Consider the following 6,000-nt stretch of genomic DNA (forward strand, 5'->3'; position numbering starts at 1 on the left):
GAACAAATTAGGAATTTGAAAAAGCGTGGATAGGTAGTCATAATATTGTATCCCTACATTATGATAAAATTTTCAATTTGCTCCAATTCACTAATAACATAGCATCAAAATATATAAAGTTAAAAAAAGCAGATCTACAATGAGAAATTTCAAAGTCCACCATCATAATGAGAGACTTTAACATACGTATTTTTGTTATTGATAATTCAAGCAGATAAAAAATGGATGAAGATATGGCAGATTTGGATTGCATAATTAACATACTTGTTTTAAAGGTATATACATAGGACATTATATAATTAGAGGACCACATTAATTTCAACCTCACAAATAAAAATGATCATGTGCTAGGTTACCAAGTTAACTTCAATAAATCCAAAGGAATTGGTATCATACTTTCTTTGACGACATTACAAATTAGTTAGGCAACATTTACCACAAGATAATAAAACAATCTTCATGTGAGTGACTAGAAATTAAAATACACACTTCTAAAAAATTCATGACTCAAACAAGAAACCACAATGAAAATTACACATACTTAAAGCTATATGATACAAAATATTCATATCAAAACTTGGGAGATACTGCTAAAAAGCAGTGACACAAATTTATAACCTTAAGAGCTTACATAAGAAGAAAAGCTGAAAATTAATGAGCTAAGTATGTAACTCAAGAGTTTAGAAAATAGGGGCCAGCCCAGTGGCACAGCAGTTAAGTTCGCATGTTCTGCCCCAAGGGCCCCAGGGTTCACCAGTTCTGCTCCTGGGTGCGGACCTGCACACTGCTTGGCAAGCCATGCTGTGGTAGGCATCCCATATATAAAGTAGAGGAAGATGGGCATGTATATTAGCTCAGGGCCAGTCTTCCTTGGCAAAAAGAGGAGGATTGGCAGTAGATGTCACCTCAGGGCTAATTTTCCTCAAAAAAAAAAAAAGGAGTTTAGAAAATAAATAGCAGAAAAATTCAAAGAAGGCAGGAAGAAGTAATAAAATAAATAACAAGTAATGAAAAGAAGAGACAGTTTGTGTGTGTATATGTGAAAGAGCTAACAAAGTAGTCCAAGTTCTGGCAAACTTAATCAAAGCCAAAAAAGATAGATACATATATTAGTAAAGAAAAGGGAGTCATAATAATAGATGATTAAAATATTTAAACAGATAAAGAGAGGACATTATGAACAATTTTATTCTACAATGTTTGAATATATATATACGAAAATATATATATATGAAATGGTTAAATATCTTGGAAAATACAACTAATGAAACCTGATTCCATAAGAAAACCTAAATAGTCCTATAATCCTTAAAGTAAGTGGACCAACAAGTTTAATATCTTCTGACAAAGTAAACTCCAAACCCTGAGGGTTTTGCTGTGATTTGAGGAAATATTCAAGGACCAGATAATTCCAATCTTGCACACATTCTTCCAGAGAATAGCAATAGTGAGAATACTACTCATGTTACCTTATGAGATTTTATCAACAACAGATAATGTTAGTACCAAAAAGGATAATTACAGGCCAATCTCAACATATATAGATGCAAATATCTAGTGCTTATCTTCATGTCTATATCTATACATAGAGGTTATTGCATATTTACCAAAGAGGGTTTATTCCAGGAATGTAAAGTTGATTTAATATTAAAAATTGAATACTATACTACACCATTTTAACATATTTACAGGAAAAAATTATATGAGAAAGTCAATAACTACAGAAGCAGCATTCAATAAGACATCTACTCATAATAAAAGTGTTTACCAAAAGAAGAATCAAACTTTCTTCATGGGACAAGACATTTATAAAATAACCACTGTGAATGCAATATTTAAAGTTAATATAGTGAAACCTTTCTCTTTATTATATTAAGGATAAAACAAGATCCCCCTCCCTATTTTTATTCAATATTATACCAGAGGTCCTGGCCAATGCAGTATGACAGGAAAAAGAAATTAAAAGTCTAAGGACTGGAAAGTTACGACTGCCTGTGTAGCAAATCTGAAACACCCTATAAAGTAAATTTAGAATTATTAATGGAGTTTATCAAGTTTGATGCACTGGATTTCTATACACCAGAAACAATAAGCTACAAAATATAATTTTTATAAAAGAAAAACATTTACAATAGTAGTAAAAATACAATGTACTTAGAAATAAATGTAACAAAAATGAGCAAAAGGAAAACAATGAAAAGTATTACAAAACATTTAAAACATTAAAGGTTAGCTAAATAAATAGCATTATATACCAAGTTCCTAGGTAGAAATATTCAACATCTTAAAGAAGACATTTCACCCCAAATTGATATATAGAATTAATGCAATATCCATCACATTTCTAGCATGTTTGTTTGTTTGTTTCTTGTTTTGGAGAACTTGAAAAGTTTATTCAAATATTTATATGGGAAGTCAAAGGAGGAAAAACTGCTAAAATACTCTTGAGGAAGAAGAATAAAGAGTTGGGGGGATCTTTTTTGACGGATTTCAAGAGTTACTATAAAACTACAGTAGTTAAAAACAATTTAGTATTGGTGCAGAGTTAGACAAATGGATAATGAAAGAGAGGAGGGAGCTTAAAACAAATTCATGCAAATATGGAAAACTTGATTCATGCAGATGACCGGCGCTGGGACAATAGATTATTCATATGGAACAAACAACATAAAAATCAATTTCCAGGTGGATTAAGATGAATCGCCAAATGCAAAACTATAAAAGCTTTCAGAGGAAAACTTAGTATAATTAACTTATTATCTTGAGGAAACAATTTTTCAAGGCAAGAAACATTATAAAAGAAAATATTGATTAACTTGAAATTAAAATCCAAAAGTTAATTCACTGAGAGAGACAGATATACAGAGAAAGAAAAGCTAAGCGCCAAACTTAAAACTGATATTTGTGGCATATGCAGCTAACAAAGGATTGATTAGCATCCAGATTATATAAAGAAAGCATTCCCATGAGTCAATAAGAAAAAGAGAACCCAATATGAAAATAAGTAAAAGATAGGAACCAGAATTTCACAGAGAGAAAGCACAATAGCTCATCAGTATATGAAAAGATGGTCAACTTCATTAGTTACCAGAGAAATGCTAATTAAAATCACAATGGAACGTCATTTCATGCCGCCAGACTGGCTAAAAATAAAATTGGATAATACTAAGTTATGACAAGTCTGTGAAGCAACAGGAATTCTCATCTGTTGATGGAAGGAGTGCAAACTGGCTCAACACTTTGGGAACAGCTGGGAAATAACCTAATAAAGTTGAACATACACAGATCTTACAACCCAGTAATTCTACACCTGGGGTATACTCCAGGGAACCAGAGTGAACCTGTGCAAGTGAACCAGAAGGCATGTACAGGAATGTCAGAGGACATCACTTGTTAACATCCCCTGGAGTAGGCAACCTTTAAAATGGCCCCTAATTATCCCTAACTCCAGATATTCAAGATCTTGTGTAATCCGCTCCCTTGAGTGTGGGCTGGAACTCACTTCTAATGAATAAAAGATGGCAAAAATAATGGGATTAGGTTACAAAAAGAATCTGGCTTTCATCTTTCTCTCTGGGAGCCTTAACTCTGGGAGAAGCAAGCTGCCATGCTGTGGCTAGTGACAAAGAACTGATGTATCCAACCAAAGCTAGTGAGGCCAAGAGGCCTGCCAACTGTCATGTGAGTAAGCTTGGAAGGGGTTCCCTCCACCCCCAGCCTTGAAATGACAATAGCCCCAGCCAGCACCTTGCTTACAGCCTGTGAGAGATACCAAGTCAGAGACTCTCAGCTAAGCTCTTTCTGGATTAGGGTTTCCTTTTGTTTTGTTTTCAGCTGCTAAATATTGGAGTAATTTGTTACACCTCCACAGATAACTCATACATCTCCCAAACCACCAACACCTAAAATGTCCATCATCAGAATGGATAAATGATAGTATATTCAACCATAAACAATGAAAATGAAGGAGCATCAACAAGGGTGAATCTCAAAAACTTAAGAATATGTGCAACAGAACGCCATTAATAGGAAAGCAAAACAATAGTGGAAGCCAAGACACATATATATGTGTTTGGAACACACACACAAATGATAAAACTATAAAGAAAACAAGGAAACGATTAACAGAAAAATTAGGAGAACTGTCACCTCTCCGGGAAGGATGGGCCTGAGCTGGGACACACAGGCACCTTCTAAGGTACTGCCACGTCCTATTTGTTGACGTAAGAGATGGTCAGGCATTCAATTCATTATTCTTTAGACCGTTCTCAGATGTTTTACATACCTTTTATTAATAATTTTTTAAAAATCAAAGCCAAAAAAAGAAAGGAAAGTATTGAAGTCAATTGACAGTTTGGACTATGACAGGATGGATGGATGAATGGATGGTCAGCTAGACAGATACATTTTGTCTTTTATGTCTACGTAGCCCTGCACTTCTTCCAAGAAGTTTCCATGATTATCCTATTCCTAAATCTTTTTCTGCTATACTTAAGGCCTTTTCCCTCCATTTGCAAGTTGAGCCCGCTCAGTGGCCAGCTCGGGGCTGTTTACCTGGGAACTGTATCATCCAGCACTTACTGCTTCAGACCAAATGCGTCCCAAACTACACGTTCCGCCCGATCCAGGCACCCCCCTCTCATCACCACCCCACCCGCACCCCGCACCTCGCACCTCCCTCCCCCACCGCCCTCTGAACCCGTGGACAGGGAGGGCACTGGGTGAGGTGAGGCCTTTCAGCTAGCGGGCTCTGCAGAGGCAAGCTACCCCCAAAGAATAAAAGAGCAAGCCCCCAGGAGGTGAGATGTCGTCGCCTCCACGGTTCCCTTTAGCTCAAATCTCAATGGCTCCCTGCAGAGCACAAGAAAATGGGGGTCATCGCCTCTTGACGAGCAAGGGTGAAAGACAATGCGGCAAATAGGAAAAAGAGACCGAGCTGCAGGGAGACACCAGAGAAGGATCCGGGAAATAAACAGCAAGCAATCCTCCGCGCAGCACGTCTGCCACCCTCCCCTCAGGGACACGCAGAGGACCGACGCCCGTCCCCACCCCTCTCCACCCTATCCAAATGCACCGACAGCGCGGACCCATCGCGCTCCGGACTGTGGCCTGTGTCACCGCCAGGCCTCTCCTGGTGCAGAATCCATCGCTGACCGCCACTCACCGTTTGCCCGCTGTTTCCTGCAGCGCGGGTTCGGGGCAGAGAGGACTGGCTAGGAGCGGGCGGCGGCAGTTTCCAAGGGGAAAGAGCTGCCCAGGCGAGAAGGGACTGGGCTGCGGATGAGGCGGGGGACGTGGAAAGTTGCAGGCTGACAAGGTGCCAGAAGGGAGCTGAGGGGAGGGCCGTCCCGGGAGCTGATTGGTGGTCGCGGCGGTGGGGGCGGAGCTTGGCCAGCCACCCCCGGCCCTCAGAGGCCCAGCTTTGCGTCGGTTTCTGCGCGATGATGCCGCCCCTCATCCGGGATGGAGACCCTGGCGCCTGCTTAGGGAGGGCAGCAGGGCAATTTATTGAAAAATAAATTTCTGAGACTATTTATGAAGTGAGAGGTTGACAAATAATTATATATTTTTATGTAAGATAATGCGCAATTATTTCCAAGGACGAGTAAATCTAGGGGTCTTAGATTTGTTTTTAATTAAAAGAATAAAGTTGCATTAAAACGGAGCATGTGATGACACTCTTTGAAGAAGAAAACAATCTTGCATTGCTCATGTAAGGTGCAGGGCTAAGAGTGAAGAAGTTGGCTATTGATACTTATCTTCATAACCACTGAATTGTTTTAAAATATCACCTGTATAGTTTTAGAAATTAAATAAAACAAGAAGGTGTTAAAAAGTTTACTAACCAATAAATAGGTGACAGATATTGGGCATGAGGGAGCGACAGAAAGTTGCGGCTCTTAAATGCCAGGACCCTGAAGCCACTGCCACACCCTCTATTTACCAGCTATGGCTGTGGTAAGAAATTACCACAGACTTAGTGACTTGAAACAACACTCT

The 6,000-nt window shown here is 38.8% G+C and overlaps 1 protein-coding gene across 4 annotated transcripts in view; it reads right to left on the reverse strand.

Moving 5' to 3' along the window:
- The window catches only part of TCAF1 (TRPM8 channel associated factor 1), a 47,980-nt gene extending 42,612 nt beyond the window's left edge, over positions 1–5,368 (reverse strand). The window contains exon 1 of one of the 4 annotated variants that reach the window (XM_008529241.2): positions 5,165–5,368. The gene's annotated coding sequence lies outside the window, so the exon portion shown is untranslated. The remainder of the gene's footprint in view (positions 1–5,164) is intronic. The other 3 variants (XM_008529237.2, XM_070616657.1, XM_070616660.1) reach the window with 3 other exon arrangements.
- Between the last annotated feature and the right edge of the window lie 632 nt (positions 5,369–6,000).

Source organism: Equus przewalskii, chromosome 4 (genome assembly GCF_037783145.1).
Source record: "Equus przewalskii isolate Varuska chromosome 4, EquPr2, whole genome shotgun sequence".
Classification (NCBI taxonomy): Eukaryota; Metazoa; Chordata; class Mammalia; order Perissodactyla; family Equidae; genus Equus; species Equus przewalskii.